Source organism: Ruditapes philippinarum, unplaced genomic scaffold, assembly GCF_026571515.1.
Source record: "Ruditapes philippinarum isolate M1 unplaced genomic scaffold, ASM2657151v2 ctg1953_1_1_1_1, whole genome shotgun sequence".
Classification (NCBI taxonomy): domain Eukaryota; kingdom Metazoa; phylum Mollusca; class Bivalvia; order Venerida; family Veneridae; genus Ruditapes; species Ruditapes philippinarum.
In genome coordinates this window covers 14,604-28,232 of record NW_026862183.1, presented here as the reverse complement: position 1 = coordinate 28,232, position 13,629 = coordinate 14,604, and positions in this window count along the sequence as shown.

Below are 13,629 nucleotides of genomic sequence, written 5' to 3'. Positions count from 1 at the left end.
ATATAGAGAATTATTGTTTCTTGATAAGTAAGAAGGACTTTGGATTTGTATCATCATAGCAGTGTTTTGCAAATTATTTTATTTGATACAATTATTATATGTTTAAAGTCATGAATCACAAAGTGCAACGCTGAAAGAGTTTCTTGAGAATTTTTATATCAACAAAAATACAATCAATAAAAAAGTATTTTCTGCTTTTAAATTAGCAATTTTCTGAAAACAACATTCGTGTTTTTCTTCATACACGGTTTTAGAATAAGGTCATACTAAAGGGTGACAATTTTTATGGCTTTTTATGGTTATAAAGAGAAGCCACCTTAAAGAATAATTGTACCAACGTCATTACAGATGTCTCATTTCAGGGACACTAGAGTTTCCTTTTAAAACTTTTTGCGTCCATACATTTAAACCATAGAAAACAATGGTGAACTAGAACACCATACGCAAACAAGACGTCACAATTACAGAAGAAATGTACTTAGATGAACAACATATATATCTATCGAAAAACTAAATATGTTAAACAGGAAAGGAGGGGGAGAACCCCTAAGAAATGAGAAAAGAAATGAGAAGTTGTTTGCAAAAGAAAAAAAAAACACTATCAAAATGTACTTTTAATTCTGCACAGCGTTAGTGGGTACAGCTTTAATAATGTCTCCCGATGAAACCCTGTGTACACGCCTTATGGATGGGTTACCGTACAAATATTTTATATAATCAGCTACTGCTTTGGTCTAAAGATTAATATCGCGTATCAAATTTCGAGAAGGAGTGTTTTATTTATTACCTAGAACTCCCAGAAGACGTTGTTGATTAACTGCGGCGTAATTTTGTAAGACTGTCTTTTATTTTCTTTCTTGATTTATATAAAATGTGAGATACAAAATAATGCCAACACTTTTAATGTGTTATGCTGGTCATTTAGCATTGCATAACAATAAGAGTGATTTTATTATTACAGATTTTGTTTTCACATATCTTATTATCCATAAAAAAATAAAGGAATGGCCTGAAATATGTTACTTAAATTAATATTTGATCCAACTCATTCTTTATCTAATTTAACATCACAAGCTTACTCCTTTTACACGTGCAAACGTGAAATGGAAAATTATATTATCATTTTGCTGCGAAAAATAAACCGGTTATGCCAACGACCTTCGTTATCGATTCCTACAATACTCAAAACAGGTGTCAGTAAGCCAAGTAACAGCGCTTAGACGAATACTATTTCTAAATAACATTGTACATAACGTATTAGAAATTAAAATAAATTTAAAACAAAGTAATTAGGGGCAAATGTTGTTTAGCAAAATGATTTTTTTTTCGAAACAACATGAATTTGCATAAATGATAAACTGTTTTTTCGATCACAAACACAATGGAAAACAACATAAAAAAATAAAACATAAAGGTTCAATTAGGACAGAACAAGCAAAGTACATTAACATGTCAATTTGTGTTTGCTTTTCTTAAGCCATTAGAAGAAATGACAAAAACAAGTTCCAATGACATTTTACATTAATGTAATTAGCAGATTATAAAATGATTGCAATGTATTCAAACTGAATATCGTTCACATCACTCCGATGAAAGCTAAAAAATGATAATGGCATGCCATTTAGCTTGTTGCAATTATAACAGTTCAGAAATAATTAAGATTCAATAACGTTATATATAAATTAAGCTGTAAAATAGTTTAAGCCAATGTATCTTATCAAAACATTTTAAAGTTGCATACAAATCAGTTTTATCATCAGAGTACAGACAAGGTTCTAAGCAAACATGTAACAATGCTAATGAAACTATATGTCTAGCCGTTAAGAAAATCAAAAACCCTTAGGTAAAATACGTAATTTGAGCTACGTCGGATCCTTAGTTAAAGACGGATTTTTATAGATGTAGGGACTTATTAAATATTGGTCAATTCAGTTTCGTGTCATATTTGCCACGGTTTGATGTTATTGGATATATTCCAATATTCCAAAACTGTGTTGCAGATGCAAATGATGCTTAGTACAGTATGGTTTGTCTCAATTGCTTAGCATGGTAAAATATTTTTTGATAACCAAAGTGACTTCGTTTAGAGAAAAGCCCAACCTTAACGGCACAATATGCTTCAGAATTAAATAATGTTTTTTTGTTTAGTAGAAAGGGGAAATATGCTTTATATTGTTAAAATAAATGATTAAGAACACGTGAGATGCATAAACGCAGCTGGATGTGTCATTTTGTCGCGAAGGAAGAAAATTGAAAACAAGGCAGTAAATAAAAGCTTTTTAGAAATGAAAATTAAATGCATTTTGAGGTCTGATTCGGCCAGTTAAATATAATTGTTTTTCGCTGCATTATTTATTATTTTTGTTTAAAGAAAAACAAAAATAAATTAACATTTAACTTTACTTTAACTCTTTATAAAACCGTACACTATAGTTTCAATTTTGATCTTAAAATAAATAGAGATAGTGTTGCATTCACTTTTCGAAAATGATTTTGTCGTTCACTGTTTGTGAAATAAATTGTGTAAGACAAAATATTCTCTTTTTCCCTGATCAATTTAAAATAGTTTAGAGAAATTATTTTAGTTCTTGTGCATCACTAGCAACACATATTAAAACTTAAGAAAATGACATATTGTCTCTTATTACCTTAAAAGTTAACAAACTAGTTTGATACATGTATCTAAATTTTCGGTGCTTGTCAAATAACCTGAATATTGTAATAAAGAGGTATGAATTTATAACGTGTACATAATATATTCAATTCCGAATGACATTATCTAAGAAATCTTGAAATTAGTAACCTCAGAAACGTTTGTGAAATGGATAAAAGATAACAATTTTATAGTGCATAGAAAAGTTATTTGAGTTCTAGGAAATTCGTGACGCGTCGGATAGATGTCCATTTTTAGCGGAACTTATGATTACAATTGTTAAAATGCATATAATAGCGAACATATCTAACGATAACATGGCGACCAGAAATGCACAGTACAGAAGATAAAACAATCAACGAGAACAGTGGTGTAATTTAATGTACAGGTCTAGGATTAAGAACAAATAGAAAATTACCCGTATGCTTTCAGAATGAATTTTTGAGGTATTTTCTCCCTTTGTTGAACGATAAATAAGCACATCTTTAAAAAGGATAATACTGTGTATGCAAATATATAAAATCCCTTGTTCGCGCTGATATTTAATTCAAAAACATTGTTTTTAGAGCGGCACATCATTCCATTTGTGTATTTGCCCTTTTTACCAACATTGTGTTTTTATCGTCTTTCGTCAGAAACCTGTGAACAAATGTTTCATTTGCGTGTAGGAAAAAACAGTGTTTCATGTGGTGTAAAATAATATTTTTCATCTTTATTTGTGGTTTTATTTCGGCTGGTTTTATTCGTTTGTAAACTACAAAAGAATATGTTTACCATTCGTTGTAAGGCAAGTGTACACAGAAACAAATAAATACAAAAGTTGCTTTTTTTTACTACCTTCCTTCCGGTAGATGTCAATGGACTATTAATGTTGTAGCTATATAATTTTCATACTAGTGAGCAATAATGTGTCATTAAAAGCTACAGGTCGATCTTAAACGACTGGGATTTTCTACAAAAGAATTCCTTAGTTGTTGGTAATTATTAATGTTTTTTTTTCCTTTGTTGTTCTGTTATTTCCACGCCGATTTATCATATCTCTGCTTCGGTCAACGTCAACAAGGTTTCCTAGATAAGTCACTAGATATTATTATAATTTCCAATTTCACTGCAAGTGACAGACACCTTAATGTTAATGTTTTATTAACTAACCATCAATACCAAAAGATATGTTTTGTTTATGTAATACATATCAATGTACGGAATCTACGAAATTAAATGCAGAAAGATCATTGTTCGAATATTGATTGGGGTCATTTTGGAATAATTTGATCTAGTTAAATACTTACATCCTCTCTCCGTTTAAACGTTTAAATTCATAAAATTCTATATGATGAATAGTAGTATTTTGCTGTTGCTTCCATTTAAACATCACTGGCTTAGATTAGTTAAAGAAAACATTTTGGAAATAAAAAATAATTTGACTTCATTATAAAACCAAGCTTGGTATATATCCTTTTGTATTTTAGAAAAAATATATGCACCTGTATACAATCGCTTAAAAGTACATGTACTTAATAGATCACCTATATCAAATTTACGTTACTGTAAGGAAATTACTTTTGTAATGAGGACATGATCATTTTATCATTCAATTATGATTTCATGTGAATGTTGCATGAAAATGACACGTTTTCTTATACGGACTATTGTTGCAAGAAAAATCCCATTTTCATTTGAAAATGAGTTCAGTTATGGGGAAACTATAACTGTGCAACTTCTATCTCAGACCACAGTCCATCCTGAAGCTAAATAATGGTTATATGTCTATAACTATACTAAATTATAATAATTTCTGAGATAATACGCCAAAATACCAACTCTGAAAATAGTCAAAATATCATGAAATATTATGTATCTTGTCATACAATACACTTCAACATTTTGTGAATATGGCGGGAAATGAAAACATTTCGCATCATTGCAAGTGCTTATATTGCAACTATCAGGTGGTTTAAGACAAAATTATTGATAAGGCTATGGTAATAGATTATTTACACTCAGACCGATCGTTACCTTGTCAGACTTGTCAGTAATAATTGTATATAAATATCTATCTTGTGAAGACTTATTCCACTGAACATCCAATGATCCAAAAAAGGATGAAGTCCTGAATCTGATACTGATTAATAAATTTAAAATAGATATCAATATTTCAAGTTTATCTGAAAATGTATGTTTTGTGTTCAATGAAATGATTTCACGAAATAACATCTTTGAACAATTCTAATTATGAGCGTTTCCACGTAAATAAAACAAATACTTCTACAAAATACCCTTACTTGATGATAGAGTAGACTGCAATAAAAGGGCCTGTCCCAAGCGTAAAAAGTTAAATATGACATATTGAGGCTTGAAATATATAAATACATGTATATCGATAGAAGAGGTAAGCGCTTAGTCGGTCTTAGATTGGAAACATACTTTATTTTTTAAAACTGATCTTATTTGCTTTATTTTAAGTATAATAAGTTTAATTTTCAAAACATTTATGTACTGTATGTGTATCGACATAGATATAAAGTTATTCTGTTTTAATTCATTTATTTTCCCGTAAATTAAATGACGGTCATTTTCAGTAAATATATCAAGTTGACGTTGTCGATATTGGACATATACTTCGTACTTTTATTACATTTTATCCACTTTCTACATGTAAATGACATTTTATCTTAAACAATTCAATATATCAGATGGTAAATATCGAATGATTTGTAAAATAGATTTCAAGATGTCTGAATAAGTAAGACTAGAATGTCCTTTTGCAATTGTAAAAAATGGGTTTCTTACAAAAATGTACAAGAGGCAACTAAGATCTTCATTCACGAATTCACCCTCGGATAATGACCTTTTCCGACTTTGACATGTTAAGATATAAAATGGATAAATAAGATTGAAATGTGCCACAGAACAGAGCAAAACAAACATAACTGTCAAGTTTTGTGATATCGCGGGAATTATTTCGTATCTGAAAATGTGTCTAAAAGTCACTCAAAATATAATTCAATAACGCTGTCCTACTGAAATAATGCGATTACTGTCACAAAATGATACAGCTTTCAATCTGGAATGACGTTCAAATCAAAGTAAAACTCCTCATTTCGTCGATAAATGCGCCGTGGGAATGCCTTTATTGAATAAAGTATAACAATTTGTTTAATTATATTTTTAAGATCATTGTACTGACATAATATTCGCTATATTGATATTAAAATTATGTTATATACTGGGAAGTAGCTATTCCTTTGCCATTCTACTAAACATTTTTGTGTTACTAAATTATCTTTATACTGGTTATATGATGTTGTCGTGTTTTACATTTTGTTTCTTCTTCATTCAACCATTTCAAATCCACTTTTAAATGTCTTACTTTGATCCAGTACAGAGAGATAGGCACTTGTGTTCTAGAAAACAAGTAAATAATCAGTAATCAGTTACAGCTAATCTCTAATAAAAAAACATTTTTTGTTTATAACGTTTTCAGTTAAAAGTACGCAAAAACATGGCGTTAGCGATAGTAGTGTTATATTTTCTAGCTCTTCGGGATGTTGATGTCAGGACATTAAGCATTTAAGATTGAATATCGTTAAACGGATGCTAGGGAGCGTGAGAGAAACTACACCTTTACATTATCTGTCATGAACAGACTCGATCAAACCGAGTCTAAAATTTACATACAATTTTGTTGCTGTCATTTCTCCCAATGGATTTTTCCTTTTTCTAGATATTTTGATTATTTGTTATAGTTTTATTTTTCACAGGGCATTACCTTATCTTTAAAGAATTAAGAATTGGCAATTGACATAGACACACTTTAAGCAAAGTCGACTGCTAGTTTATTAGTGATTCCCTCTTCGGATTAATGATAATAGCCGATGTAGTTCCGATTGCAATCGTGACAATTCGGGCAATTCCGTCATACTGCGGAATCAGACGAAGTAATATTACGGAAATCTAAGCTATTTTAGTTACTTCGGTAATCCCAGTTTGTTTATATAATTAATAGGATTTCTATTTGTACTTGATTTATCGGTTTAAACCGTAATAAATTATAAACGAAATTGTTCCGTTTCAATTGTTTTTCAAGACGCAAAAGTTGTTTTTTGTCTGTATTAGTTTATACAATAGAGAATGGTGACTGCAGTCTGTAGTAATATTCCGTCTTCAAAGATCGAGTTATATTTAGATCCAACTTCTTGGTGAGGTAATCTAAAAATAGCCCATGCATATCATTAACCTTGCCACCTAGCACATCGTCTATTTGTGATCGTGTAACATAGTTGATACATGCTTTTTAATTGGTACCACGTAACGAAGTATTTTAGTGCAATTACTTGTCTATAAAGCAAAGGAATGATTTCACTGCGAAAAAGGCGAAATGAAATGTGCACACTTGTTTTCCTTCAGTATCACGTTAGTATTTTTACGATTGATCATTATCTTTATTAGATTTATACAATAGAGAATAGATTTCAAATCGTTATGACAAAAACGAAATATTCGGTTTTCAAAAAAAAAAAAAAAACTAAATAAACCCTTTATGATATACAAATGCCGTAATTCAAAAAAAAAATGTGATAATAAATTGAAACCAAAAAAAAAAAATTTTTAAAGGGTTTGGATGAAGGCACAACTGTGCAAGCCTTTCCTTTTAAAAGGAAACTTTATTTTTGTTTTCTTTCAATGAACGTAAAGAACTTGAGAAACAATTAAGCCATTGCATCCTTTTATGATATGTTTGATATATCAAAGCTAACACCCGGTGCACCAAAGACGTGAGTGAATCTACCGGAATAAGAGTAGTTTGCAAAAGAAAAAAATCTAACAAATTGTGCTTTGAATTCGGCACAGCGTGAATGGACACATCTTAAAAATGTCTTGTTATGAAACCCTATGTACACGCCTTATGGATAGGTTATCTTACAAATGTTTTATATAATCAGCTACTGCTTTGGTCTTCAAATTTATATCGCGTATCAAATTTCAAGAAGGAGTGTCTTATTCATTACCTAGAACTCCCAAAAAGACGTTGTTTGTTTATTGTCTGTGTAATTTTGCAAAACGGCCTACTCTCTTCTTTCTTGATTTATATAAAATGTGAGAGACAAAATAATATCAACACTTTAAACGTGTTATGTTGGTCTTTTATTATTGCAATTAAATACCATAGCAGCATCATTTTCAATTCGGAAAGTAAATAACTCATCAATAATTGTCTAACGTTCAAAGAATTACTCTTTTTAAAAGTGTTAATATCATATCATAAGTTGGTTAACGAGACTGATTTGATTTACATATTTTGTTTTTCACGTACATTAATATCCATAAAACTGAAATGGCCTGAAATATGTTATCTAATATTTGACCCAAGTCATTCTTAATCTATTGTACCATCATCATCAGCTTTCTTCTTTAACATACGAAAACCTACAATGGTATATTACATTAAATTAGTTTATATAGACTGTGACTGACTGCTGATATTATTTCTTACTTATATTGTAACGTATTCCAGAATTTAAAACAAACATAAAACAGAGTAAGTACAGACATATTTTGTTAAGCAAAAATATTTTCCGGAAAAAACATGAATTTGCATCAATGATAAACTGTCTTTCCGATTACAAACACATTTGAAAACGTTCAAAAATAAATTAAGTAAGTTCTTGGTCAATTAGGATTGAACAAGCAAACCAAATTAGCATGTCAATTTATGTTTGTTTTAATAAGCCATTAATGAAATGACAAAAACAAATTTCAATGACATTTTACATTAATTTAGTTAGCAAAATGCTAAAATGATTGAAATGTATTCACACCGAATTTCCTCAACATTACTCCACAAAAAGTAAAAAATATTTATAATGTCATGCCATATAGACTTCTTCAATAACAGTTAAGATAAAATTAAGATCAATGTTTTTTTATAAAAAGTAAGCTTTGAAAAAGCTTAAGCCATGACAATGTTTCTTACTAAAACTTTTAAATTTGCATAACAAATCAGTTTAATTATGGAAGTACAGACAAGGCTTAAGTCAAAAAGTAACAATTTCAATGAAACTATATGTCTAGCCGGTAAGAAAGATAAAAACCTTTAGGTAAAATACGTGATTTGAACCATGTCGGATGCTTAATTATATGAGGATTTCAATAGATGTAGGGACTGGTCAATTCAGTTTCGTGTCATATTAGCTACGAGTTACTATTATTGGAATTATTCCAAAACTGAGTTGCAGATGCAAATGATGTTTAGTGTAGTATGGTTTGTCTCAATAACTTAGCATAAGAAAATATTTGAGAAAACCAAAGTGTCTTTGTTTAGAGGAAAAAAACACCTTAACACCGCATTAGGCCTCAGAAATATTTAATGTTCTGTAGAAGGGGAAATATACTTTATATTGTTGAAATAATGGCGATAATGTTGTTTCAGGTTTGATCTTCAAATAATACCGCATATATATCCAAATTTCAAAATTAGTGTTGCATTCACTTTCCGAAGATGATTCTGTCATTACTGTTTGTGAAGTTGTGTGAGACAAAATATTCTCTTTGTCGTTGATCATATTAAGAAAGTTATAAGAAAATATTTTTTGTTCTTGTGCATTTACAAACAACACATATTAAACACAAACCTAAAGAAAACGACATATTGTCTCCATTTCATTTAAAGTTAACAAACTAATTTAACACTTTGGTCTGAATTTTCGGTGCTTGTCAAACATTCTGAATATTGTTATGTATAGGTTTGAATCAATTATGTATATATCATTCCGAATGACATTATCTAAGGAAACTTGATATTAGTAACCTCAGAAACGCCTGAGAAATGGACAAACGAGAACAATCTTATAGTAAATGGAAAAGCTTTAAGAGTTATGAAGAATGCTTGGCGCATTGGATAGTTTTCCATTTGTTTGAGGGTATTATGATTGTTGAATTGCATACAATAGCGAATTTATCTTTACCGACAGCATGACGAATTGAAATGCACTGCACAGATGAATATAATCGAAGAGAAGACATTTCTCTATTGAGCTGCAATTCAGTGTAATTTTTCAGAATGAAGAATAAATTAATTAATTGAAACTTATCCCGTTTCGTATGTTTTGTCAATATTAGATTGCAGAAATAAGCATGTACTCGTGTGAAGGTAGCGTAACACATTCATTCAAAAACTTTTTACTCTTACCCTTTCAGAATTCATTTTGGCGACTTTATCTCTATTTGTATGAAAATATATACATGTATCAAAACCCTTGCTTCCACTGCTATTCATTCATTCAATTGCTTCACTTGAGGGCTGCACGCCATTGCAGTCATATGTATTTTTGACCTCATTACCAACACAGTGTTTTTTGTAGAAACCTTTAATAAAATTTTGTCCATATATTGGCTTCGATTGTTTATTTCACTGCAAGTGTCAGATAGTGTGATGTTTTGTTAATTAGCCATAAAGGCGTTTTGTTTTGTAATACAGTCATATCATTTACGGAATCTACTAAATGAAAAGCAGAAATATTATTGTTTGAATATTGTTTGGGTAATTTAAAACTTATATGATCTAGTTCAATGCTTTATAATCTCAGACATTTAATTCTTTTTCCGTTTAAACCTCTGATTTCATGAAAAGTTAAATGATGAGTAGTAGTAATTTACCTCTTTTTTCCTTTCATTTAAACATCATTGGTTTAGAGTGACTTAAATTTGAAATTAAACCATTTAACGAGTTTCTATACAAACCTTTTATGTAAAAAAAAAACCCTGCCCCCTTTTTTACTTTGAAAGCTTACTCATAATAATGCTCCAAACGACCTATATAAAGTTACTTCGTTACTGTTAGGTTAATTTTACTTTTTGTAAATAAGGAAATTTGATCATTTTATCAATTCAATTACGATTCCATTGCGAATGGGCTATGAAAATGACAGAATTCTTATACCGACTATAATTACAAGAAAAAATCCCATTTTCGTTTGAAAATGAGTTGAGTAATGGGGAAACCATAAATGTGCAACCTCTCTCACACACCACAGGCCAACTTGAAGCTTAATAAGGAATATATGTCCATAATTATACTTAATTCTAATAATGCCTTAGCTGATAAGCCACAATACTAACTCTGTAAATAGTCTAAATATCAAGAAATGGTGTTTATCTAGTCATACAATACACTTCAACATTTGTAATATTTGTGAATATGGCGGGAAATGTAAACATTTCACAACAAAGTCTTTATATTACTAAAATACATAATCATCTAAGAAGCTAATATGTTGTTAGAATTTTAAACATGCGATTAACAAGCGGGTGATATCTCCATGATTTTATATAATTATAGATGAAACTATACAAATTGTTCTAATTGCAAAACTAATTAATAAAGTTGTACAAAATTGCGTTTATTTCCTCTTCTTTTATATTTTAGTTCTTTGGTTTTTCTATTATTCCATCTATTTTATTTTCGCATTGCTATTGCTTATATTGCTAATATCAGGTGGTTTAATAGAAAGAAATTGATAAGGCTATGACTATAGGTTATTAACACTCAGATGGATCGTTTCCTTGTCAGACTAGTCAGTAATAATTGTATATAAATACCTATCTTGTGTAGACTTATTCCACTGAACATCCAATGATCGAAAAAAGGATGAAGTCCTGAATCTGGTACAGACAAAAGAAATTTAAAATAGATATCAATATTTCAAGTTTATCTGAATAGTTATGTTTTGTGTCCAATGAAATGATTTCACGAAATAACATCTTTGAACAATTTTAATAATGAGCGTTTCCACGTTAGTGAAACAAAAGCTTTAAATATCACCCTTTCTTTGTGATAGAGTAGCATGCAATAAAAAGGACCTGTCCCAAGCTGAAAAAATTAAATACAACATACTGAGACTAGAAATTTATTAATATATCACTGGAAGAGGTAAGTGCTTAGTCGGCGTAATATTTGAAACATTCTTTTTTTCAAATTGGCCTTATTCCGTTAATTTTAAGTATAATAAGTTTAATATTCAAAACATTCATGAACTGTATGTTAATTGTTATACATGTAGCTTTTTCGTTTTTTTATACGATTTATTTATTTTCCTTTAAATTAAAAGACAGTGATTTTCAGTAAATGTATTGTGGAGGTTTTCGATATTGGATATATACCTGGTACGCTCGTTAAATTTTATCCACTTTCTATATGCAAATGACATTTTATCTTTAAAAAATTAGAATTTTATTTGACCTGATAGTGGTTTCATAGCGTTGGTCGGGCAATTTGTCTGACTTTTAACCTTTTTCATTTTTTCTTTTAATTTCAATTTTTCCCTATAAAGTGATAGTTTCAGGGGGCATAGCATGTATATTGCACAGTAAATTTTCGGTCGGGCAATTTTTTACCCCGGGGGTCAAATCTGATGTTTTGGAACCTCTTTTCAGGATTGGTACATATCGAATGGTTTGGGTCGCTTTAGGCTTTTAAAGATATTCTTTAAAAAAGGTAAGGATTTTCATTTGCATTTGGGTAAAAAGGGGCCTTTCTTACAAAAAAAAAAAATGAAAAAAGGATGGCCCCCTTATACTTCATTCACGAAATTCCGGGGGCTTCAAAATATTCCCCCTTTTTCCGCCCTTTAAACATTTCAAGCAAGAAAAAGGAATAAAAATTCAATTTGAAATGTGAAAACGGGGGCCCAAAAAAAGAGCAAAAAAAAAGAAAAATTTTTCCTCCGGTTTGTAAATTTTTAAACGGGAAAAAATTTTCCCGTATTTTTGAATGGGTTTCCCCAACGGGGGGTCGCTTTCCAAAAATATAATTCATTTTGAACTGTTTTTACTGGAAATTTAAATTTTATTTCTGTCCCCAAAAAGATTTACAACTTTAAAAGTCAAAATTTGAACGAAATCAAAGTAAACCTTCACACATTCGTCGATAAATGCGCCTTGTGAATGCCTTGTATAAATAAAGAATATCAAACAGTTTTATTTTATTTCTGAGTGTTTTGTTCTGACATATTTTTGCTTAGTAGCCATAATGATATAAAATTATGTTATGTAATAATTAGTAGCTAAATGTTTTTCCATGCCCATTGTGCAAAACATTTGTGTCTAAATCATGTAAATAAATAATCTGTTTTCTCAGTCTGGTTATATAATGTTGTCGTGTTTGAAATGTTTGTTTCGTCTGCATTCAAGCATTTAAAATCTACTTTCAATGTCATTCTTTGATCCAGTGCAGAGATACTGACACTTGTCTTCACAAGAAACAAGTAAATAATCAATAATAAAATATTCAAGATAACCATCTTATCTTTATTAAACACTTTTTTGTTAATAACCTTTTCAGTTAAACGTACGCAAAAAAAAAGACTTTTGGCGTAAGCGATATTATTGTTATATTTCCTGTTCTTCGGGGTGTTGATTTAAGGAAATTCAGCATTTAAGAATGAATATCGTTATAGTTTTACTTTCCACCTAGATATATCTAACTAAGTAAATTGTTTCGATTACAGTAGAATCCCTTCGGCATTCCTGTAAATACCTTACAATGATTATGATTGTTTTATATTTTCAAACTGGGTTTTATGCCCATTTGGGAAAACTGAAAAAAGTGAAAAAAACGCAAAATTTTAATATTAATTTTTGTTTCATCACATTATTGGCCCAAAAATATTTAAAACGTATTTATTTTTGATATAAAATTTTACAAAAAAGTAAAATTTATAGTTTTTACATCATTAAAACGATAGAATCAAACCAAAAATTTTTAAATTATTTTTTACCAAATAAAACATTTTTAATCCTTTTCTTATACCCATAAAAAATAGAAATCTTAAAATAGACTAGAATTTTTTATTTCTAATGGGGTATCAATTTTTCTTAATAAAGTTCGGCTACAAACCCCAATTTAAAAAATTTCCCTTTTTCTCCAAAGCATTCTCTCTATTGGAAAAATCACCCTTTTAAATTAAATTTAAGCAAAA